Raw genomic sequence first — 26,849 nt, 5'->3', positions numbered from 1 at the left:
ACTTAATCCTTACAGTTATTAATTTTGCTGTGGTTTCAGAGCAGTGAACACATTTTTAAAAGTTTATTTTACTAAAAGCCAATTTACTTTATACTTGACGACTTGTAAAAAATATGATCTACTTTCAGTAACATGGTTGAGCTTTTGGCTCATCCAGGCTGGTCTTCTGCCACACTTGAGAGCCTTTTTGTGCATTAGAATGTGCTTTGAGGAGAGTTTTCTTGAATATCAATCAGCTCAGCTCTCCTGAGCCCCTTGGCCGTTCAGAGCCATGCCCTATGGGATACAGTCAAGCAGATCCCTGAGCAAGTCAAAGCTAGGAGAGGTGCTCTGCTGGTCTTGTTACTGATGAAAAAGGATGAATTCTTTGGGGATGTGAAGGTCCCCTCACATTGCGATGGTGGAATTTAAGACCCTGAGAGAAGTGTGCAAGGCAAATAGTAAAATTAATCCTTATTTACCTAATCCTTAATTTAGCCCCTTCTCTTGACTTCCAAATGGTTCATCGTCAAAAAGGATGCAAGGAAGTGTTTTTCCTAGTTGAGCTTATAGCCTTGTGTTAAGAGGAAGGCATCTCATTTGTGTCTAACTTCCTGTGGAGGTGGTCATTAAGGTACTGTAGACTATATATTTCTACTACTGTACAAGTGCTCATTAAGATACTAGAAAGTGTGGGTATGACCATTGCTTCCTCTTCTGTGTGTCTTATGAGTATAAATGACCGGCTCTAATTTCTTTTAAAAACAACAACAACAAAAAGACTCCAGGTTTCAGCTTGTGCATCCTATTCTCAAACTTAAAGTGAAATAGGAAGTTAGTATGAAAAGTTTGGGAAAGGCAAGATTTTAGAATCTCTTTCAGTGACTCTGCTGGCTAGCTTAAGAAGCAATATGATCAATATGCTGCCTGATGTCAGTTGTGTTTGTAGGCAAGTAACACTCTTTGTTATAAAAGGCACTTAAGCATGTAACTCTGGCCTGTAAATTCCAAGCCTATGACTGCAGAGCATTGCCAGTTTGCATCTTTGTGATTCTGACCTTAAAATACCTGTCATGATTAAAATAATCTGTCATGATTTAAATCCTTTCCAATGTCTTGGCCAGACTTATTGGAATGTCATTTGAAGTGGTCATAAAAACTATTTGTGTATTTAAAATTATTTCCTTTGAAGTCTTTTTTCCTAAAATTAATCGTAAAAGGGCTCTCTAGAGAGTTGCTTCTACCAAGAGAGTTTTCAAAATTTGTGATACAGACAGGTCTATTCTGGCTAATTTCAGTGTTAAGTCTCATAATTAGGGAATAATAACTCACTTGAAGCATTGTTTTTTACATGTGTTAGCGTAACATATCTCAAAAATTGTATGTTGTCTTTTCTGTATGCCTTCTATTTTTCTCCATTGAGTGTCATCCTGTGATAATAACTACATGATTTTGCCATTTTTGAAACATGATTTGTGTTGCTTCTTTGGGTTTATAGCATAATTGTACAATATTGTGGGACCTTTCCCATTAGTGAGTAATCTAGGCTTTCATTAGTTATTGCAAATGGCAGCTGTTTGTAATAGGAGAATAGGCTTTCACTAAATGTATTTAGATAAGCATTTAAAAAAGACGACTCAAATCTTTCCTTTAACTATCTAAAGGGAAACGGCACTGCATTATGAAAACATCAACAACAAAAAAGAAGGCAACAAAAAGTATGACCTCTTCATCCCACGGTACCATGAAGTAACAGAATTACAGGAAGAAAAGGAGGTAATGGCATTTCAGCTTTTTCCTACTATTTGAAAACTAATTTATACCTGGATTTCAGGTGTAACACTTTTATATGCAGGATGAAAAAAACACCGTAACTTATATTGAAAATGAAAAAAACTAGTTAAGAATGAAAATTCTTGACTTTTTTTTTTTTGCTCTCCTGCTTCACTGTAAATCCTGTGAAATAATTGAAGAGCATAAGGTTTTTAGACTTTGTAGAAATTGTGAAGCTGAGTATTTTTCACGCACTTTTGGAATGGTATGTCAAAATTGAAATCAAATGACTCAACTCCTCTCAGAATTCATCAACATTCAATAAATATACATCAAAATGTATTTAGAATGAATCACCTGTGTTATTGTTTTGGTTTAAAGTATGTTTTAAACTGAATAAATGGAATATTTCAGATGGTTTACATAACATGGCAGAATTTTGGATCCTTTAGGCATGCATGCAGAGAGAAGGCTTAAGCTACAGGCAATTGCTTTAACTTCTGTATGGTTTTTTTTCTTATGTAAAAATGCTTTATTTTTACATTTGCTTTATATATTTACAGAGACTGCAGTTAAAAAAAAATTTTAAAAAATCAATGCTTCATTAGATCCAACTGCATTTTCTCTTTTGACTGAGTTTTCCATGTCTCCAGCAAAACGTGTTTGAGGTGTGAACCTTCTTGTCATTGTACCTTCTTAGGTTTTCTACTTTCACTCAGTGTCACTATAAAGAATTGTAAGGTAAATGGGATAGATACTACCAGTTCAAGGTGATAGGTGATAGAAGAATACCAAGCATGATTGGTCAAAGTTGTGAACACTAGAAGTAACTAATTGGATTTTCATTAAACAAGTAACTGCCATTACTGGATCAAAGGACAGAAACATCTATAGTTTTGAGAGAAAGCCACAAATAATTCATTTTGTGCATGTGAAAAGTTTTGTTAAAATTCAAGGAAATTAAGTTTAGTTATGGGACTTCTGAATTTTGAAAATCTTTGTATGTAGATGCAAAGCTGAGAAAAAATATTTTTTTAGTACACCACCTTTCAACTGAAGGCTATTATAACTAAGACTGTTGTATCACTATACAGAGAATCCAGAAACTATTTGTATTAGTATAGCATACACTTGCAAAAGCTGTCTGATAAGATCTCTTGAAATAATGACGTTGTCTTGCGAATATTTACTGTGAACCACAGTTTCTTATGTGGAATATTCCCAGGTGATAATTAATGAGGAAGTTAATACCTTATCTCACATAAAGGCGAAAGGACCAAGCAGTGACATGAATGGGTGGAACTGCATTAGTGGGAGGCAGCTATTCTCTTGGCATATGATCAGATGTGTGCCATGCTAAGAGGTCTAAATATGAGGTTGTACCTTCTTAGCTTTTTTTATGCTTCATCCCTTAACTCCTAATAAACTAGTTCAGTCTTCCTTGGGTGTGTAAAGCTGCCCTTGACATAAGAGGAAGACAGAAAAAATGATGTAGAAGGATACACAGAAGGGTGTATAAAAGAAAAGAGTTGAGAGGACCTAGTACTCCTTTTATTGAGGAAGAAGCAATGCAGAAAAATAGATTCAGGAAGGAGGGGAAAACTGGTGTTTGTAGGCAGGAAGTGATAAAAAAGGAAAAGATGACTATGTTTTTGTACGTTGGTAGAAGTAGAGAATGTTTTGCTTTTTTTTTTTCCTATCTGGCTTTAAAGTTCAATAAAGAATTGATGAATGACTGATGTTTCATATTTTCAAATTACATGAAATGTCTGATGACAATATTCTCCTCAGGTTTCTGTTAAGTGCTAATGCATAAAAATTTATTATAAAAATAAAATTATCAGATAAAAGATGCGTTAAGTGAGAATTAAAGTTGAGAGTACATCCCAGTGATTTAAATTGATGAACAGTGTGTTGTAATTACCTTAAAGAGATCTCAGTTCTTCAAGGTATGGAAAGCACAACTGACTAGGTAAAAAACATCTTTTTGTCCTTAACTAGGATGATACACATAGTTAAAGGGGGTGTGTGGGAAACAGTCATGTGAACAGTTAGCTGAACTCAGCCCTATGCTTTGGGATTGAATGCAGTAACTGGAAACCTTACTCTTGCAACCAAATTTAACCCTGAGCTTTGGGAATGGATTTGCTGGTGTCCAGGAAAGATTACGTACTAATTTATGCTTTTTCTTTTGTAAAGGCATTCATAACACTTACTTTCCTGTGGTTCCACAGATTTCTGATAAGACTTGAGCTTACAATGCAGCCTATTAATTAGAGCAGTATCTTTCCAGTTTTCTTTTTCACAAAGCTGGGTAGAATTTAATGTCAATGAGTCTGCAAGTTCTTAGTCAAATTTGGTTAAGAGTGACTAATAGGTTCAAAATTATCATGAAAGGATGAATTGACTTACATATGTAAAAGCGTTACCATGTCCATTTTTTCCTCTAAAGACCAAGTTGCAAATTGCAGTGTTTTTAATCATCAGCTCTAACTGTGTATTTGTCATAGCGTTCCTTCTAGGAAAGACAAGGGTTTTGTAAATGACCTTATTGAGGGTTTTCATGTCTTAAAATATTTGGATTTTTTTTTTTTAAGCTGTGCTTTAATTAGGATTTCCAGAGATTAGAATGTTTGGGTTTGGTGTAATGTCTGTATGATGCATTTTAATTGAATTTTTTTTTAGGGTCAACAATTATTATCCCCTGCCTTTTTTTTTTTTTTTTTTTTTTTTTTTAAATGTAGAAATGTGTATAGTTTTATGAATAAGAAATAAAAGGAGGCAGTGAAGTTTGCAGGACTGGTCCCTGATTTTAGAATGTGATTACTGCTAACTATGAGTTTGTATGATAATCTTGTTTCATCGTGAACTGCTCCTCTACCCCTGCTGCCCCCAGGTTTTTTAAGGAAATTAAAAAAATCACATTTTATAAGGAACTAGATCTTTTAGCTAAAGCAGATGCAAAATAAAATAGGACTGTTGGGGAGGGAGAAAGTTATCAACAGGTAAAGTTGTAACAGTCTTGCTGAAAGTGCAGGAAAAGATCTCTGAAAGTATAAAGAGACTTTTGTAAAGTTAATTTTGCTTATATTTAAAGTTAAAAGTTAGTTTGTGTATGTTTGCTTGATTTTACTATAGAAAGCTTTACAGTGTCTTCTGTCCACTCATCTTCTTGCTTTGTCTGGCGCTCTGTGCTCACAATAGTGTCCTGAAAAGAAAATCAGATGTATTTAAAAAGAGCAGACAACAGATTTTTATCTTTACTACATCCTCAATACAAAAAAGATTTTTTGGGAAAAAGTAAATAGGACTTAAAAAAAAAAAAGTTTATGAATGTACTTTAATGTATGTAAAAGTTGTACATATTCTTAGAACTGCAAAATACAAAATATTTATCTGCTATGTTTCTGATAATTTGTAATTCTTGTACTTATACTAAAGTTAATGGCAGTTGTGCATCATGATTACATGATGAAACGGGGCTGCATGATGCCATGAAACAAGATCTTGTGGCATAGTATAGAAAAACAATACAAATTTAAGGGAAGAAAGATAGGCTGCATTCCATTGCAGTGTATGACAGAATTGGTAGCATCTTAGAGGGATTGCTGGCTGGTAGTAACTGCCTGACTTCAGCTCTTTAAGGTGAAATAGTTGCAAATGTATTGCCTTGACTTTTTTTAGGTTTCAATAAAAATAGGCTAGGTATTTCTGAACAAGAATTAAGTAACATACAGGTAGTTTACCTTTATTAAATCATGTTTCTTTGAAGACTGCTACCATGTTTCAAAGCTTAGAGTTGAGCTTGGCAGAGAATGTGTTATTGCAGCGAAGACCCCTTCTGATGTGGCTGAATTAAAAGCTTCTGAGAAGTGGTGTTATAAAATACCAGGTTAGAGCTTGTCAGTAGGCTGCTGCAGAAATCTTTGAACATGCCACTTGCTTGGTGCTAGCTTCAGTATTGCACTGAAGATAGTCTGGTTCCACAGAGCCAGTTACACAAAACCCTTCCCCGTAAACAGAGTTAGTACCCCAGGTAGAGGAGTGAGTGGTTGTTGCAGACTTCGGTCACTGAAACCATGTGCGTGATTGAGAGAGTAGAGGCACCCAAGCTGGCTATGCCAGAGGATTTCCATGTAGTGTTGGTCAAAACAAGTATTAATATATATACAGAATGTAAATAAAACTTCAAAGATAACTAATTTTGGCATTTTATGAGGTATAATTGATTTCTGTGCGTTACAAGAAAGTAATCATTATGCAATGAGGAAGGTATGTATGTGTTTATTGTAGAAGTTTATTGTGGGTACTTAAATCAATGTGTAAATAGTTTACTGATCCTAATGTATTTATAGCCAATTTTTTGCATTGTTAAATATGTACTTAATATAAAGTACTATGACCTTGGAATTCATGAAGTAGCTTATAAATTCAAAAGCATGTGTAGGCTGTTCTTAAGCTGGGAAGCAGGAAAGGAAGCATACCATTTCAGAAAAGACGAGGAGTTGATCTAAAAATGTGAGGCATTGATCCGGACACTTTTTAAAATTTACTACATTCCCATTTTGTGGTGAAAAGTCCATAAAACTGTTTCTTCAATTATATTAGTATCAATAAGATAGTTTATCTTGAAGTTAGGCTTTTAAAGATACTTCTTGTAATAACTTCTACTGAGCAAGTGCAAAATAATATTTTCCTGAATAATTTCAGAGAAAGGGCTGGAGACCCAGATTTCAGTTGGTAGTGCTAATAATATAGTATGAACAAAAATGAGCACAGCTTGGAGAAGTGCTGTCAGTTTCTCATTTCTTTCTCAATACTGATGACTTTTAGGTAGCTTTGTTCCAAATACCTTGAAGAATGCCAAGGAACAACAATCTCTAAGCTGAATGTGTGTCAAAATTGTGGCACTGTTGTGAAAAAGGGAAATGCCAGATGCCATATTAGGATGCGTACATAGAAGTATAGCCTGCAAGGCGTGTGAAAGAATTCTTGCTAGCTGTGCTACACAGAACAGACTTTATCTGCAGTATGGTGTTACATCTAGCGTATTTCCAGTAAAAAATGTGGAGACCAATCAGAGCCAGTTTAGAGGAAAATAATGAGAATAATGAGAGATTTAGAGTATGTTCCTAGATAGAAAAAATAAATGAGCTGTATTAGTTAATGTAAAGAACAAAGGAGGACTTACTGTAGTAATCTTCAACTATGTGAAAGCTTGCTGAAGAGAGACAGGAAATAATGTGATTTCTAAATCCATCTATAATCAAGATGAGAAGAGAAGAGCTTTGGCCTAGCACAGATTTGTGTAAATGTGCTTCTTTTGAAAGAGTTGCTATCAACGACTTGTAAATTTGATCAACTTCTGTTCTCCATGCAGGTGTTGGCTGGATTTTTTCAGACTCAGATTTCTGGAAGGTTTTAGTGGAATAGATTCCTTTATTTTTGAGAGCAAAGAACATTTCAGGTGAGGAGGGATATACTTTGTCAATAGCAAAACCAAAAGCAAATTCTGACTTTGTATTTGATTAGCTCTAATACCTTAATGGAAAATGATTAAAAACTTGAAGCTTGTTGTTAGTTCAGTTCTCATTTCATTACTGTGTTTACATATATGTATGTATTGAACTTGCAACATATACATAGTCCTATGAAATTTGGGACATCCTGAGGTTAAAAATATATTCACTTGCCATACTAAGTAAAACAACACTACTGACTCTGTGTTGGAGATATATCTTCTGCCAGTCTGGCAAATATCGGATTCATTTTCTCAAAATAAAATAGTTGAAAAAAGTAGTAGCTTGCAGATGTACTATGTTTCTATTTGTGACACAAGTTAATGATCTGCTATATTCCTCCAGATCTGTGAAGATGGGCATCTTTGAGAAAGGAGGGTAGGAAATGTGTAACAACTTTTTCTATGTGAGTTGAAGACAGAATGTATGGAAATGAAGCAAGATTTGGAAAGAGCATTTTCTCCTCCCCCATAATACGTGTAACTAGTTGATCACTAGCTGCGTCCTTTGAACCATCACTTGTTTCCAGATGATGTGTGAAAACATGTATCAGAAGTTTTGTACATGGTACCTTTTCATCAGTCTTCCTTTTTAGAATATCTACAGGTTTTACCTCAGAATTATACATTTAAATCAGTTTGCAAGTCAATCTGAACCTGTGAATACTAACAGCAATTTCCCCTAAGCAGTCCTAGCCTTCAGTGCTTGTGTAACGGGTAAGCTGCACTATTTCAGTACGCAATAGCATTTTTTTTTTTTTTTTTTACACTTGGGAGTCTGTCTTTTCTGCAAACAGAATGACGCATGAGTGAAGCATGCATATATAGGGAAATGAGATTCTGTCCAAAAGACCTTTAAATGAAGTGTGATGACGAGAGGACTTAATTGGCAGGCACTATTAGACTCCCGTGTGCTGTCATCTTTAATTTTAACGAAGTAGGAATTTCTTCTCTGTAGGGACCATAAGGTTTTAAAGCTACACTATACTTTCTCAATTGTAATTACACATTTAAAGGAAAGTGGATATTCTAGATAAAAATAGAACACACGTTAATGTGTGCCTAACAACCAGATTTTACTGGAATTGTAAGTGTTTCTCATTAATAAATTGCAAGTCCTCACGAGGCAAGTGAGCTAACTGAAAAACAAAACAGTCCCCTTCAGAATGTTCTGTACACATGCTATTATGATGATATTAACACTTGAGTTTCTTTTTAAATGCTAAGGGTGTATTTCTAGACTGTGATAGCTTTTATTTGCCAATGACACTGTGAATAATCCCATGAATACACAATTACTATGTTTTTGCTACACTTCACCTATATTTGGTACCCATCGCTCCCAGAGGTTTCTTTTGTTTTGGTGTTTTTTCCCTCTAACCTCACTACTGTTAGTTTGTTCTCATAGGATAAATCAGTGAAATCATCTGCTATAAATCAATTGACCATATATAGTTAGTTTCATCTTGTATGTAATGTTAGTAGCTTCTTGCAGAAGAGAATTCTCAGGATCATATAGATTGGAGTTACTGGATCTTGAAGAGCTTCTGTTGCCTCAGGCAAAAGACTGAGGCTGCTTAATCACTTCAGTTCTGGGAACAACAGTAAATCATCTGTGAATTTAAATCTGTTTGAAAAGGTAACTTACACTGGAGCCTCTCTTGGCATATATTAGGCAAAACTGCAATTTATACCCTTACAGAGTAGGCACAAATTTCCTTATATTTACTAGAAATCATTGCTTATATGCAAGGTAGGTTTTCGAGTGTCACTGACTCATTAGTTTTATATGGATTTTTAAAATATGGATGAAGAAGCAGGTTCAATACATACACAAAATTCACAACAACTATTTCCAATTCTGTTCAAAAATAGTGTTGTGACTTAAAACTTGAAAAGGCTGTTTTTTGTCTTATAATACTGAGAATTAAAAGTTGTTCAGCATTACCTTTTGTTTACCGAAACTTCAAGAGTTTTTACTAGGTTATGACTTGGATAAAAATTACATGACTTCTATCAAGCCAAAAATTCACTTTTATTTTTAGCCTAGGATAAGGATGTAACAATACTCTTTACTTCTTAAATACATTTTATTATAAACTGCCAGCGCCTCCCCGCCTCCCCATCCTCCCCCATATGAATGTATTGAGCCTTGCAAAATGGTTGTGATGGGATCCCGATGTTCAATTTACAGTTAAGAATGTAGAGGCCTAATGAGGTTACAGGGCATATTAAGGGTTATTCAACAGATGAGCATAGCAAAGAATAAAACATTGTCTTCTAATAAGGATATCTTCCTCATTTTTATGAGACCAGCTACTGATGCAACATATTATTGGTTTAATGTTACTACAGGATTTTTTTTTTTTAATATACCATTGCCTGGTATATCTGGTAAAGAACCTTTCCCAGTGGGTAACTTGCAGCACTTAGTATATTTGGGTTTCCTGTCTACTGTTAGTAGAGTTACATCAGAAATTAAGTTGGTGGATTCTTGTGTGGTGTTTTGAAAATAAATGAAATGTTTCTAAAAGCAAGAGATCCACTTCTCCTCAAAAGCTGTTATATAAAAATACTTCTTTCCATTTTTAACTTTACATATCATTTTATTACTTCTCTATACTTTTGGATAGTGCTGTGACTTTGCTATGTTGCAGCTGTTTATTAATAAAATCCTGGTGAATCCTGGCAGATGGTAACATTCTCTGCAGGTTTCACCCCACACTAGCTCAAAGTCATAACATTTTTCACTATAGGATGGTTTTGGTTGGTTTTTTTCCTTTTCCTTTTTCTCTAGAGAGACTTTCTTCTCTGGAGTTTCCCCATTGCAACTCTTTCTGACATTTGCTCACTACCTGAATTGATGAATGGTTGGATTTGCATCAATACTTTGCTCATAAGTAGCTGGCTTTTGTGGTGCCGTCACCCTCATGTGGAAATTGGCAGAATGAGTCAAATCCTCACTAGCTTCTGTGGTAATCATTAAAAAAAAAAAAAAAAAATCCATTAGCTTGTGGTCTGCGTGAATGGAGTTCACTGTAAAAAGTTCCTTCCTATACTACTGTCAGATTGTAATATTTAGAAAGTATTAATACCTGTAGAGTTTTGCAACGGGTAGCTATTTCCTTTAAGATTTTTGGTTTTACTGTTAGTGTCAGAGGTCATGTTTTTATAAATTACTATGAATTTTAGGAACTTTTATTTCTCTGGGCAATAAAAGTAATTTCTCATAAGATCTTTGTTTCAGCTTTTCAGGTTATTTCAGGTTGTCCAAAGAAAACTAATGTAAGCTTTTTCTTTTTTTTTAAATGGGAGAAGACAACATTAAAGTGTGTGTATATTAGGGAGTGTGACAGAGATATCCTAGTAAGACTAATGATTACCTGAAATACTTGTCTTTGCTTTTGAAGCTTAACCCTTTTGCTCATCAATCAGTCAGCAGTGGCAGGTAGTGACCATTAGGTGGATTCATTAGCACCCTGCAGCCTTCTTGTACAGGGTGACCCACATCTGTCTTCATTAGAAGTTTGCTACTTGCCAGTAGTGAACAGATGGGTCATTATAGCCTACATTGCCCTTTGGGCATACCTGGAGGACGGGCAAAGTCGTCCGATACAGGACACAGATGCATATTTACTTCACAGAAATGGGGCAAGATATTGATGATAAGTCTAATAACATTAGGTTTTTTTCCTTAGACTAGCTAGCTTATACTTACTGGCTTTATTTTTATTATTTATTCTGACTCATACCAGCTTTGAAAGTATGAAAGTACATGAAAGTATGGCTAAAACAGAGACTTGAATTATTGATGACCATTTCTTAAAAAATATTTTGGAGTATAACATACGGCAATGCTGAACTGTTAATCAGTGTTTTCATTTGAACTCTAGGTGCCAATTTCACCATCTCATTTTCTTTTTCTACAACCGGAATATTTTCTATACAAATTAAATTAAGATTTTTTTGAAATAATTCTATGAAGTAAGGCTGAAAATAAAATGCATTCATAATCCTGTTGCCAGGAGAGGAAAGTAAAAGCCTTGTTTCCTTGTTGCTTCAGCATTGCTGTTTACACTGCATTAGTTTAAACCCTGTTCTACCACCATGGTTGAAAATATTTTTGAAAAAAAAATACTATGTATCAATTATTCACTATGGGGTGCCTTTCAAAACTTTGGAGTAGTTAAGCATGTATTTTCAATGTTAGCAGCGTTATAATTGATATTCCATTTCAGTGTTTTTTGGAGAAAATTACTTTAGTCACTGAGTTTAATGTAAAGCACTCTAAAATGTGAGGTGAACTGATTCCAGCTAGAAAGCCTGATTATGCCACTAGCTTTTTAGAACTGGAATGTTCTCCCAAATGGAACAAGAATTACCTTTACCAGTGAAGAAAGGCTCCCCTTACCACTTTAAGAAGGTGTCGCTGTATTAAAAACAAAAATACCCAAGGTGGTGTTCTCTCCTTTTACTGGACAAACCTTACCCTTCATTTAAGCACAATTATTATAAAGGAACTTTATCAAAGGATTTTTGTTTCTTTAGCTTTTCGTAATAAGTTGTTGTCTGCTTGGAAGTTGTTTGCTGTATTTAAATAAGAAGTATATTGTTCCTCTCTTCATACTTTAGAATAGATACTAATTTTGTCCAGTTCTTTTTCTAGTATTGAGAGAATATTTTTATAAACTGTATTTCTTTTAGTAAACTTCTGTGGAACATTATTTCTGTAGGAAAATGTTCATTCCATGTAGATGTGTGTGAATATATGCTTTGTTGTAAGTGGTGTGACACTCAAAGTAGCATTTAAAGGCAAAAGTATTTTTGGAGCTTGTGCCTGTTTTAGTAACAAACAGAGACCATTCTCCTTGGGAAAGTATGACCTTGTCCCATGGTTACATTTCATGTAAGAAGAATTGTCTATTCTGTTTATATTAAAAAAAAAAAAAGTCATATTTTTTGGTTAAAAATGAGGAACAACTTTTGTTGAATAGATTTTAGAATAGAATAGATTTTATATATTTAGTGAAAAATACCATTAGTGAGGTTGTCAGAAGTAATACACTCATGAATTGAAGTTGTATGTGCAACAGATGAATTGGACAGCAAACAAAAAACATGCTTTCTACTTGCAGTAGAGGTGACTTATGACAGTTAATTCTGCTTGGCACATGAAAGGGAGCATTAATAGTTTCTCATGAGAAGTGCAATATCTTGCTGCTGTTGCTATATTCTATCAGTTTTTTTGGTTGAGATATATTTTGTGTTGTGCATGATAAAAAGGTGGCAGGAGCTTGTTGCTGCAACTTAAGGAAAATACTAAAATTTATTCATCCTCTCGGTTTTTGAGATATAGCATACTGTGTTAGCATGTTCTATGTATTTATGATCTCAGATTACCCAGCAGTAAAGATCACATTCAGCATCCATCTGGAATATTTGCATGTATTTACATTGTTTACAAAAGCCATTAAAATGGTCTGAAAGGCTTTGATTTAAGACTGTGCAGGTAACCTCAGTATGGCCTTGTTGTATCTATAGTTTGTGATACAATCTTTAATTACATGATGACACTATGTTTTCTACAGGATCTTGCCTTAGGGTATACAGAATAGATAGTGTTCACTGAGTGAAGTGTTTTTTTCTTTATTTCTTTTTTTATCTTCCTCATTCTGTGTGAACTCCATGCCGTATATTGCACATCCTCTTTACCATGTTCTGCAATGCAAGTGATTAATTTCCTTTCTACAATTGTTGTGCTGCTTGTTGTAGGGGTTTTTTAACCTCTCTACAAGCATAAAATATGCCATCTTTCTATGACTCCTAGTCATGTTCATTCTCACTGCTACTATCCTCTGTTCTTTTTTTGGTAACTTGCATTAGACCTTTCATTCTTACATCCATCATTTGTGCATGTCCGATCCTCTGTTCTCTCATTAAAAACTAATTATTTATTTTTTTTTTTTTTTTACAACAGCCAGCTTTCCTGATATGGACCAAAATTACATGAGTCATTTTCATTCTGCTGTTTAATTTTGAATATGTGAAAATGGATATGCTCTTTTGAAACTTCTCTATGTTGGTTAAAACCACTGACTCTGTGTTATGATGCGTTAATATCACTAGAAAGAATGGTAGTGTTTTGCTACTGTGTTGACAACATGAACAATTTTACATTTAGCGTGGTGGTTCATAGTTAAGGAATAGTAGAATGATAAATACTTTTCAGTGGCTTCATAATGACATGTAACTCTGCATTTGAACCTTTCAGCATTTAAGAAATTGAAAAATCACATATTCTGTAAAGATATCTGTATTTGACAAACATAACACTGATTTTAAATGACTGTTCGATACAGTTCTGTTAATTACGGCTTATATCACCAGAACATTTTTTTAATGCACTGTAGAATTAGCAACAGTAATTACTAAATTTTTTTCAAAAGTCTACATTTTGCCTTTATATCCAGTGACTATTTGAAAAATAGATGCGGGAATTTGGAGGCAAACTAAAGGCTTTGTAATGACCCTTGATAGAACCTGAAATGCGTCAGTATTAACAGTAAAACTGTAATGAATATAGTTACTAAAACTAATAATTATGTATTAATGAACTTTCTATTGCCTTGTAAATGGTAGGCCCTAGTAATTTTCAGATGGTGATTATTTGAAAGCAAGTTGTCTGATGACTTTTATCTTGTACACTGGTATTTGTCAGTTTATACAAGTACATCTTCCTAAGACCTCATGGAAAAGATGTTGTCATATGAATACTATTTGCTGCCATTTAATTATCATCCTTTCATTGGATTCTCACTCAGATTCGATAGGGTGACATAATGGCACTTCCATGTTCAAATGAACTACCACTGTCATGTTTATATGTTTGATCTGCCATGTGTCAGTTTATCTTATCTTTTCTTCTTGATGCAATTTTTTTACCGCATGCTATTTTTGGTCAAGAAATATGCTCCAGATGTTTGTATTCTTGAAGTGTATTCTTTGTATCACTGTTGTGAGTGGCACTCCACCTATTTTTACAATTTTATGTTGCATTATGGTCTTATTCAGACTTCTTTTTCTTTAAATGAAGAAAAATGATTTATCAGCTTCTTGAAAAAGTTTCATGCAGATACAAGAATTTTTTTCTGTTTAAATACTCTCCTCCTGACAAAAAATGACCTGAATCTGCACAAGGACGATCCTGTTTCAGTTCAGGTTCTGTGCATATTAGATTTGTGGTATAGTATTCTGAAGATGTTTGGTAGATTAGATTACATCCCCTGCCGATGATTGTACTGACTAGTCTTGTTTGGCCATCTCCTCCCACTGTGCAATCCCCTATCGTCCCCTATCAAGGTTGCCTACTGTTTGTACTGTTCTAATGAGACCCTCTTGTGGAATTCATGTTCTGGCCTTGATTCAAACCTGTAATCTTGTCTTGATTCACGACATCTTTTTCTTTTAATATGTTGGACTTGCTTATTCACAAGCAAGCTTCTAAATGATCTTCTGCGAATTTTCATAGATATTCTTTCAAGCTGAGAAACCCGTGTGCTGAACAGATACTGTCAAGGGAAATGAACTTCAAAAAAAAAAAAACCCACAACACACACTGATATACTCATATGAAGTGCAGCATCTTGACTGTAGGATCTTAAAGAAACCACCATGCAAAATAAAAAAGCTTTGACATTTTTTGTGCAGAAACCTATGACCTTATTTGTCTCTGCTGCGTATTCTGTGTGACAGCAAGCAGAGTGGCTAATCCATCAGGTTTATGACCAAACTTTTTCCAAACTCAAATAACTGTATGTTTTCTTCACAGGAACGTTGTTAGATTTAGTTAATTTTGTACCTGGATAAGATGTGAAAGGTACAATACAAATATTAATGTAGTTATCAACACACTTTTTGTTCCACTTAGAATATGACATTATAAGTATTAACTGAAGAGCCTCAGCAAAAGTATAGTTTTGCTGATAAATTAATGCTACTTTACAGATCAGTCAGTATAGCTGCTTGATCATCTTTTCATTGGATTACCTTTTGGAATTTCAACAGGTAGTGGGGTGGCCTTTTAAGACAGCTTTATTCATTGGAAATGGGGGCATATGAACTAGCACTCTCTAGGAATTTATGAGAATTTGTACTCAGCAATTGCTGGTGCCAGTCTGTATAGTGTGAAGTTGTTATTGTGGGAAGACATCTATGATGGCATAAAATTACACATTAACAAAAATATCTCTTAACAGTGAGGAAACAATCTTGTGTTAACATAGTTTTAAATCTGTACTCTATTGTGTACCTATATAAATCTTTGTGGACACTATGTCTGATGAAGAGTCTTCTCTGAAAACTCTTGAGGGAAAAAAATGGGGGATTTCTGCTCAGAGCAATAGGAAGAGATACAACACTGCAATTTGCTATCAGTTATAATCCTTTACTGGGTGGCTTGATTAAACATAAAAAAATTATGCAAGGAAATAATTTTCTTAAGTGGGACCTTTCAGAATTAGTGTTACTTCAAAACCAATTCATTTTCATGCCTGATGTTTATAGCTTAAATGCAGATCCACAAATTTGACCCTTTTAAAAAGATTGCTATAATTTAGCATCATTAACTATTTTCAGCATGATATTAATTAGAATATGCAAGTTAGTTGAGCTTTTTGGAAGATTAAATTCATTTGATGGAGGCAGTATTGATACGAGGTAATACTGGTGTAATACTATTTTATATTATTTCTCAAGAGATTGTTTATTGTATAAAGAAATCTTAATAGAAGTAGCTTTGGATATCTGCAGCTGTGTTGTAATTTGTGTCAAAGCCTCTCAAAAACTGGAATATCAGAGGCCAAGAAAAATCTGTGATATGTAATGCTAATATAGCAAATTGTTGTCACTTCTAAACTTTTAGTCTGATTTGGGAGGTAAGGAGGTTTTGACCAATTTGTATTTAAGCATTATGCCTTAGTACTCACCAGCTGCTGGAGTGACCTTCCAAAGAACATAGATGTAACTTCTGTTGTTTCTGGACAGGGCAGATAGGAAGGTGGTATTAATCTGCTTTTGCCACTTTTATGTTACTCTTAAGTGCAGCTTGATTGCTCCCTGTCTAAATAGAGCTAGCTAAATTGTACCATCTGGTGATCAGAGGGTACATTTAGTTGGACATAAGTGAGGTGTTACCTTCTTTGACTCTTCCTGCTCTAAAAGTATTTTAGCGTAGCACTGGCTGTACTTACATTAATATGGCAGAAACATGAGAAATTCGTTTACTATCAAGGGAGTAAAGGCTGACAATTTAACTTGTGTTTTTTAAGGTCCTGAAAAACTGTTTAGATGTGTTGGCTTAATAATGATTGGAACTTGGACTTCATGCAGGCAGTCTAAATACTTTATCCAATCCTTATTGAATCAGTAGGAGAAGTTCCATTACTTAATGGAAGTTGGACTGCTTTGTCTTTAGTTGATAATAAAGTGTGCCTTAACCGCAAACAGAACAAATCACTTGAGTATTCTAATAGCATAAGACTGGCACAATGCATTTGTAAGCACATGGTTTATGGAAATTAATGTACTACCTGGAAAAAAAATCAGAAATACTCTCGTTCAAAAAGAAATATAGATTGAATGAGAGAAAGCTCTGGGAGAATCCCGTTTACAATTTTTGAAATGAATTGACTGAAGACACTTTGAACTTGAGCTTTTCTCTATTCAATGCATAAAATAAATGTAAGGGGATAAGGACTTGCAAAAAGCCTATTGTGTGTGTGTGTGTTGTGTACAAAAAAATATTCAGAAGCCAGAAAGTGACGGGACTGTTTTAAATATGAAAATGCTACCACTTTCAGATTCTGTGCTTTGATGTATTAGGCAGTAAATGAAGAGAAAAAAAAAAAAAGGTGGACTGTGAAAAAGACACTGTTTAGTCTATGTGTAAGAGATGGCCAAACTCTGGATTAAGCCAAGTCTAAATCCAGAATAAGTCCACTAAAGTAACTAGAGTTTTGGATCTACATGGCTGAAAGAGAAGCCGTAATTTGTTGTACGAATTTATCAATTACTTTAAAGAATAAATTGCCTGCATAAATAATGCTATATGCTCAAATAATAACAATTGTATTGTGAAGTGCATAAATTTGAACTAGTTGTAACTAGTTAATACCATCAACAAAAAAGCAGAAACCTGAACGAAGTTCTTTCAATGCTGTAATACTGAACTCTGCTCTGAGATATGCTTGTGTAAATACGGCACAAATATGTTGAAAGGCTGCTGAGAAGTAATTGTATGTAATTCTTTTTTTGAACCTCAGCACTCTCTGAGTCCCTAGGTATGCTTGAGCAAGTGGGGAAAAATGCTCACAACTGCTGTGCATTTCACTTTATCCTGTGCATAGTGAATCTCATTTTAGCCAGTAGAAATGGATGCAGTGTGTATATATGGTAGTTCACACAGCTTAAGTGGTTATTGGATCAGGATTTTGTTTTAGTATATTTGCTAATACTTAAGGACAACTAATTTCGTAGTACTTTAGACCTTTAAAAACACTTCTCCAGTCAGCAGAGCTCCAATAGACTTTTTGAAGTAAGCTTAAGGTAGTTTGCTTTTGTCTACATTTGCATTTATACACTTTTCAGCAATGGTTCAGCTGTATGTGGCACTGATATTGTCTTGAGCTGATTTACATTTCTTAGTATAGTCTCTGAGCCTTTAATGTTTTCTATTGTAAAAGCCATAAATACCAAAACTGCATCTAGCAGTTCTTTGAGCAAAAAGATACAGAATTTCAACTTCTAGTTCTGTCAGTGTAATGCACTTTGGGAACTATCACTTTGGAGAGAGCGTTTTATAGGACAACAAAATGGTACAGATGTACAAACAAATAGAAGTAACATGCTTAAATGAACATCATCATAGAGTGGATCATGATTTTCACAGTAGGCAATATTTACACATTCGGGAAAAGTGATTTTCCCAAAATAATGTGAAATTTGTAATAATTTACATCATGAGAGGTGTGCTTTTTTAAATGATGGCATCTTATTAAGTCTGCAGATGTAATATTTGGTGCTTTAGTTGCCACAATAAAGACTTCCATACCTTAAAAATAAAAAACTAATGTATTAAAATCTGGTGAGATATTTTCAAATTTTAATATGCACTTTTATAGCTTTGAATGTGATCATTCCATCTTTGCCTTTAACGCTTTTCTTTTTTCCCTAGTTCTTACAAAACTGTTGTTCCATATTTCCTGTAACAAGCATTTCAAGAAATACGATATAGTTGACTATACAGCTTCCTGTTGGAATTTTATACGGACTGCTGGACCTTAATAATGTGAATCTGTGTATATTGATAAAGTGAATTGTTATCTTGAAAATTGTCTGATGTGATCCACTAGCATTATAAAATTACTTCATTGCTTCATAATGATACTTTTAGCTTAGCTTTTAAATGAAGTATATTCTGACTGTAAATAAACTTGGAATTGTACAATGACTGCAGTTTTATATAATGCAAAAAAATTTTTTTTTAGACTTTCAGAATAACTTGTTGCTTGGCTGAAATCTTCCATTCTTAGTTTCTGCCCACAACTGAAAGAACGTTTTTGGGAAGTATCAAAAAAAGCTGTCATGGTGTGTTGTGGGTTTTGGTGTGGTTTTTTTTTTTGGGGTGTTTTTTTTGTGTGTGTGTGTAAAAGTGAAGTAAATTGGTAATTTTACCATTTTAAAGAAATTATAAGATACTTTTTGACACATTAGTAACTTTAAAAATAGATGAATGTTAGCTCTTTGAAATGAGCTGGTTAAATAGACATAACTCTACTAATTGCTTGACTAGCTCTATTCCAGTATTCCAGCTGTTGCTGATTTTTTAACCAGTGGCTGTCTAAAGTAAAATGAATGAGTGATTTGTGAGCACGGGAGATAAGACACAGGATTATATCTGATTTACTAAATTTTTCAGTGGGGAGCTCTGGGGACCTTCCAATTTGTGTGTGGGAGCACTGCATGTTTAACTATCCCCACTGGTAAATATTCAGATCTGAGGCATCCATCAGCATCTTTCTTGGCCTGGGGGCTGGCTTTTTAAGCATTGCTAAGTCCAGGATTGGTAGTCAGGAGTGAGTTCTTTGGCAGCAAGTTTCTAAACTATGTGACAATGGTAAAAGACTTGATTGAGAAAATTAGTTTCACTAAAATGTTATAAACGATTGTAGACTCCCAGATCATATCTGTACTCTACTGAGTTTTGCATCACTGATATCAGCTATTGCATTCCTAAAATCTGAATTTGAGGAAAGAAGAGGAGAAGGGACACTGTACATGCTTTCACAAGAAATGGCTGTCTTGCAAAGGCTTGTGGATTGAAAGCCTTCTCTGACATCTCTGGCTGGGGCAATTATGGGCATCTGTTTTGCATATCAGATACTCCATCAAAAAGGAGTACAAATGAGTAACACATCTTGAAGAACAACTTTCTTTTTCGTTAACGTTATCTGGCCATGCTTTGCATTCTCATGCAGAGTATTTAGTAACATATATTTAACAAGTAAAAGATTTATCAAGCTGTCATGTCCCACCTGTGGGAAGGGGGGAGTGACTCAGATTCGCAAATCCCCTCAGTTTGGACGAAGGTGAGACAACACTCAAGGTCTGTACAAAAACTTCAACTTTAATGCAAAACTTGAGAAATTTCCATAAAATGAGCATTCTGTAAGCGTTGGCCTATGCACGAAATATATGTATACCTAAGCTACGCGGCTTTGCACGAAATCAAGGTAAACCTTATGTTAACAACTTCAAGGGAAGAGGGAGAGAGAAAAAGGAAAGAGGGAAAAAAAGAGAAAGAGACAAAGAGATCACCAATCCTGGATCCAGCACTGGACCAGCCAACAGAGGGTGTTCCGTGTGGAGAGTCCCCACATAGAGCTCCGACGTGCCCTGATTTATTGGCCCCAGTCCCTGGACTTCCGGAGCCTTCTCTTCCTCCAGCTCCAAGAGTAGTTGAGACACCCGTCAGTCAAATCAAGAGGAGTGATGCTAGGCCCCTCCCCATGATTTAACCCTTTCTCGGGACGTTTCCTGGGCTTAAGGTATAGTCACTTCGGGCCTGTCCCTTACACAAGCTATAAGATACTAAAGCAAAAGAGTAATGACTGAGCGAGTTAGAAGCATCTAATGTAGTTGGCATTCTTCAATATAAAGTAACTTTTTAATTTTCTGATTGTACATTTTTTGAGGTAACATTAATGCAGCCATGCTGTAACTGTGTTATACATAAATGTTGGGTTTTTTTTTCTTATAAGATAGGTAATATTGCCACGTGCCGATGGAGTTAATGACAAAAATGGGTTTCAAATAATGAAATATACTGACTACAAACAGACAACTTCCAGGATAATGATACAGTGGCATTTAAACACACTTTAAGTAGAGCAAATGGTTGTGTGTTGTCAAGAATAGGTGTTTTTCAGGATTCAATTTTTTTTTTCCAGAACTAGAGTCTGACTGCAAGTTAAATTTAAGCTAGTATAGCTATAAGAAAGCATAACTATGTAAAGGTATGTATTTTTTTAATCACCCTTATTTACCCTTATCCATTATTTTTTTAAGTATATGCTTCTGTCTTACTCAGGTTGAGTCAGTTGATTTTTATCCCGTAGGTAAACTCCTGAGGAAGACTTTCTTATGTCCTTGTATTTCCATTAATTGATACTTGTATTGGGTATGTGGGGTATTGGGTATGTGGGGTGGGGAGGCTGCAGGTGTGGCCTCTGTGGGAAGAGGTCAGGGATTGCCTCCTGCCAGACGCAGCCATTTCCAGACAGCTCTGCAATGGACCCACTGCATGACAGAGCTGAGCCCATCAGCCAAGTTGGTGCCTCTGTGAAAACGTATTTAAGAAAAGGCAGAAAATGTCAGACAAACGAGGAGGGAAAAGAGTGAGAAACAGCAGAGAAGGAGGTGGAGGTGCTCCAGGCATCAGAGCAGATTTTCCCCTGCAGCCTGTGGAGAACCTGTGCTGGAGCAGACAGATATTCCAGAAGGACTGCAGCCAGTGCAGAGTCCACGCTGGAGCAGATCTTCCTTGACAGAAATTGTGGCCCATGGAGAGCCCATGCTGGAGCAGATTTTCTGAAGGACTGCAGCCTGTGGGGAACCCATGCTGGAGTAGAGGAAAAATGTGAGAAGGAAGGAGTGGAGGAGAGAAACCAATGTGTACTGACTGTAACTCCCATCCCCTCATGCGACTTTAGGGTGGGTTAGAGGAGTCTGGAATGAATGAGTGAAGTTGAGCCTGGGAAAAGTAGGGAGGAAAGGTGGTGTTTTAATGTTTGTCTTTTTGTTTCTCACTCTCTGAATCTATTATAATTGGCATTAAAGTTAACTTTCCCCAAGCTGAGTCTTCTTTGCCAATAATGGTAATTGCTAAGTAATCTCCCTGCCTTTATCTTGACCTACAGGCTTTTTCATTCTGTTTCTTCTCCTGTCCCTTTAAACCAAAATAAAGGTTCTGCATATGCAAATTAGTAGTTTCTTTGATTTAGCTTGAAATTATCTATATAGGGAATGCTGAACCACAAAATTGAGGTTATGGAAAGCACAATGCTCTTCAATTTAATTCTGTGCTTTTTGTTTCCTGCCCGATTTTTTTCTTTTTTTTTTTTTTTTTTTCTTCCCAGGCTGATCCTTAGTGGGACTTGTCCTGTGTTCCCTGTACATGGTCACTGAGAAACAGACTGAAGTTCAGGATATTGTAGGTAAGAGAATCTAAAAATAATAAAAATATTCTCGTTCTCAGGATGTAGCTGTATGATATGTGTCCTTTGTCAGTCATTCCTGACCCTGCACAGCAGCTGGTGGCTTTGTTGCTTGCCAGACCTGTTAGTAGCTTCACTGAGCCATGGGCTTGGAGCTTGCAAGCCGTCAGCAGGACTCGCATTTCTTCCTCAGCCTCCCAGGCAAGGTAGGGCTGTGCTGGGGATTGGGGACTTGCAAGGTCCTCACAAGATTGAAAGTAGGTTATCTCAGGTCATCCCTGCTTGGTGGGCTCTTCTTGGAGAGACTGCCTCGGCACAAAGGCTTCTTCTGTTCCCACCAGACTTGGACGAGCTGGGAGTCCTGGAAGCTCTGGGTCTGTCACTGGGACTATTTATGTCAAACAGATTGTAAGCATTTATGTATATCTTTGTCTTTAGTATATTGGATCGGTGTTTTGTTGAAGTACTTGTTTATATACTTGGGAAGGAAATAAGTCTTGTGGATAACTTGTAAACCAGTTTCAGTGATCTGTTTTGCTTAAGTTTAGGATTAAAATCTACGTTAGGGTTCCTGTTTCTTCATTAAAATAGGGATGAAAATGCTTTCAAGTATAAGTGAAGTTATTAAGAATTTACTCCAGTAATCCATATGCAGACATTCCAGAGTTTTTAGATTCAAGACCAGTGTAAATATAGAATAGATTTTTTTCTGCTATACAAAATAAATGTATTATAATTCATGGTTGGACTGGTTCAGTGTTCTTAAACTTCCAAAATATACAGTGATGCTTTCTGTAAGGAAAAAAAAAATCATTCAAGTAAAAGCAGTGGTATGACTGTCTGATCTGTATTTCTACCACTGATTGTAATTCTATTCATAGGTGTCTGTGAATCGTTAAAAAAGTTGTAAGCAAAATTTGCAGTTTCTTTCATGTTTTGCTTGTCTTACAGCGTAGAATAAAAATGGTTTTTGAACTCTCACGAAGTCTATAGCTGATTGCAAATGTAATTGTGTGCTTAAATAGTCCTAAATTTGTCTGATATGTGTTCCTGCCCATTCTAGACTACAAAATACTCTGATGCTAGTTCAAGTATTCTGTTTCCTGATAAATGATTCAGTAGGACAGCTTGTATTGTAATGATATCAGTTTAATGAAAGGGTAAAAAATGAGAATGATGATTAAAATCTGTCAAACCTAATTGTAACCATATCTTTTTATAGCAGAGTTCATCAGAACAAAATTAATTCTTGCCTACTGTAGTGAATAAATTGCATACAGCAGTTTTCTGTACTCTTTATAAAAAAAACTATTGTCATATAAACAGGCCTTACTAGATGGAGTAAAAATTTAGTAAATGCATAGTACTAAAATAGAACATGCTGATTTTTAAAATTTAGGAAAAGGTGGCTGATATGTCTGGATTTTATTGTAAGCAATACCTCTAAATTAATTTACAACATTGTGTTTATCATTGATTGAAATAATTATATTTTTTTCCCTGAGAAGGCTGAGATCCCATTAAGCATCTAATATAACAATGTGTTTTACATACTTGGACAGGCTTTGCTGTCTGTAAAATGAGTAAACTTCTCGAATTGTGAAATGAAGAAAAATGTGTCTTATTTTTTTACTTGCATCTTGTAAGTTAAGTTTCTGTCTCAGACTGGACATAATTTCCTATCCCATGATTGGGTAGCCTTTGTTAGCAATGGAGATACTGATCTTTCTTCATTGCCATATTTGCAGTGTGGGAGAGAACGTTGTAAGAGTGCCATATCACCAGAAGTAGTTGAAGTTACTTATTAATATTCACTACAAATAGTAGTAATTGGTTTTCCTCCAAATTAAAGGAAAGGCAAATGATTATACAATAAATGTTACAATTTCTGGAATACTTTCTTATAGATTTACATATCTAGTTGGGAACCTAATGGGTCTTAGGGTTTGTAGATGGAGTGGGAAAGTTGCATGTGCATTATTAACCTGACTCTGTATAACGAGAGTTCAGATCCCACCTGTGTGAAGTATTTTAAGTAATGGACACATTAGGACTATAAGTGAAGTACTCTCAGTTGAGCTATTATTATTCAGGTATCTTCAAAACACGTTTCCTCTTGAGTTGCTGGAAATGGCTTTGAATGCCAGTTGTAAGCTCTGACATTTGTAACAGAGGGAAGTGGCTAGGCTGACAGGAATGCATCTACAGATCTCATATTGTTCTTTTTCTGCTGTTCAAATTCAGAACTGTTGCAATCCAGTCAAGCTAAGGAGAAGACAAATTAGCAGGGCTGTGTGCGTAAACACTTGGTTAAATATTATCTTTTCTTAGATTTAAAAAGATTGTTGGCATGTACTGTTGTAATTTGTGTACAATTTATAGAATACTTGTGACTTAATTTTGCTCTGAAGTTTTTTTTAAATTTTTATTCTGGATACAGAATTTTAAGGACAGTGACTTTCATTTTACTATTGCAGATCAACTTCAAAGTTGTTTTTCTATCTTCTTTAGCCATTTGATCTCTTTGTACTAGGCTTGCTTGATCTAAAGCTGTATGATTTTTAATAAATTCCTGTTTTTTGATTGTGTAGGACAGATTTTTTTTCTGAAACACAGAATACATGGTAACTCAGGTTAATGTAAATTTATGTTGCATTTGCATGAAGAAGTTTTGCAGATGCAAAATCTCTGCAGTTGTGTAAGATGGAAGGAATGTACTATGAATTAGACACCAGTTACAGGTCAAAAACCCACTAGTGTTGTGTTCTAGTAGCAATCTTTCCTGTTATTGAACATATAATACTATAGTAATTTAGGAAAATGCAGAGTTGTTATAAGATCCATACCAAAAATACTTTAAACAACCAGCATTTACTTAAAATTGTATTTAAATACAATTTATTGTACTTTTTGTGTGAGAAGTACCTCTGTTTATGCTCTCACTTCTGTAGACTCAAAAAATAGTGATGATAACAGCAATGTTTTAGAAATGTCTGCATGTGCCAATACCTTGTTAGTGTGCAAGACAGACACTGGTGGTTAAATGTGAACTAATTTTGGATTAACTTATTCTACCTGCGCTGCACAGTTTTTTTTTCTATAAATTACCTCACGAAATATGACTTGGTATTGCAGGAATTTGTATTATCATGTAGCATGGAGGTGGTTAGAAAAATCACCCTTTTGTTTGATGTTCAAGTATAGAGACTTATTATTAATTTATTTTGTTAATTTATATTCTAACAAAACAAGCAGTGCTCTTCTGCAGGATTACCATGTTTCACAAGTTCTGATCTTGTTTTCTCCAAAGCAAAACAGATTCATGCAAGTTATATGTAGTCTTTAATACAAATCTTGCATGAGCAAAAATTTCCAAGTTATTGTCTTGGTTCATGTAGAATCATGTAGTATATTTCTGTCTGCACTATCAAGCATGATACCTCATTTGAGTGCTTTGAACTATGGAGAAAATACGACAAAGCCTTAGACCTTTCCATTAAACCTTAGTTTTGCTGTAAAGTGTTCAAACAAAGGAGTCAAACCACAAACTGGAAAATCTTAACAAGTAAAACTTAATAGTAGTTTTGTGGTTATATTTGTAAATAATGAAACACACAGGTGGTTTACTTGGTAACATACTTAAAACTTTTATTGTGTTGGGAAGGTAGTTACTGCCTGTGGCAAAGGTACTAAGCTCCTTTAGAGAATAACATAGTCACAAAATACACTTTTATAAGATCTTGGAGAGATCTCAAGACTCCATGTGCCTCCACATCCTCCCACTGACTGGTTAGTATTTCATTTATATTTACCTTAAAATGAAATGTGTATAAGGGTTCGCTTTTAACTTCATGTGAAGTTTATACATACATTAAGCAATTGTTGTTTTACTTATATGTGTAGACAGTTATGACATGAGTTGTATTTTTTCAGGGTTTTCTGGGATCTGGGCAATATGAAATGAAAAGTCAGTTTCAGAAGAGGGAAAACAGTCCAAAGTAAGCCATACGTGTTTTTCTTTCTTCACTCTTAAGTATTATAATAACCTGAATAATACAACAGTAAGATGACTGTCAAGAAATAATAATTGTAGTGTTCTGTGACTGCTTAATTAATTGTTTCTATGTAGTTCTGCATTGCTTAGTCTAACTGTTGATGTTTGAGATCTATATTAATACAACTTGGACATAAAAGTATTTGTGGACCAAATATGTGAGTTCATGTATATGCTTGAAAACTCTCATGTAAATGAGAAATTTGAATCTCATGTTATTCCACATGCAATGCATGGAGGAGGTTTCACAGGCATTTCAGTGGTTATAAATTTTGTTCAGGTAATGCATAATATTTAGGTGTGTACTCTGAAAGCATGATGGCAGAAACAAGTGAAATCTTTTTTGAGTATGTAAACCAATGTAATGTACAGTGTATGCACTTACAGTGGGTGCTTTTGCGTATTCAAAGGAGATACTGAGCCATAGGTCAGGCACTGGATTTCATCATGTCTGAGGTTTTTACTTCCTTTCTGAAGCACAAAAGATGTTTAAAAGTATTTTTAATTTATATATATATATATGTATGTGTGTGTGTGTGACTAAGCTAACCAATGGCTTTCAGTTGCTAGTGATCCAAGGTGACATTTTCACCACTCTATGACTAAATGAAAAAATGATTTTTAAGATTATCAGGAAATACTCAGCAAATATGAAGCTGGCAATATGCATATGCTGGAGTACAGCTTAGAACAAACCTTTCCTTCTCATCTCTCTTTCCTTGTTATTTTTCCAACGGCCTATTTTTCTCCCATC

The 26,849-nt window shown here is 35.0% G+C and overlaps 1 long non-coding RNA gene across 1 annotated transcript; it reads left to right on the top strand.

Moving 5' to 3' along the window:
- The first annotated feature begins 1,650 nt into the window (after positions 1–1,650).
- LOC127015975 (uncharacterized) lies at positions 1,651–26,036 on the top strand. The gene is made up of 3 exons (XR_007766405.1): positions 1,651–1,755; positions 21,964–22,041; positions 25,975–26,036. It is a non-coding gene; the product is annotated as an uncharacterized LOC127015975 (long non-coding RNA).
- Positions 26,037–26,849: the final 813 nt, after the last annotated feature.

The sequence above is a fragment of the Gymnogyps californianus genome, chromosome 4 (assembly GCF_018139145.2).
Source record: "Gymnogyps californianus isolate 813 chromosome 4, ASM1813914v2, whole genome shotgun sequence".
Classification (NCBI taxonomy): Eukaryota; Metazoa; Chordata; class Aves; order Accipitriformes; family Cathartidae; genus Gymnogyps; species Gymnogyps californianus.
The sequence above is the reverse complement of the archived record's forward strand: the minus strand, read 5'-3'. Positions and strand labels throughout refer to the sequence as shown.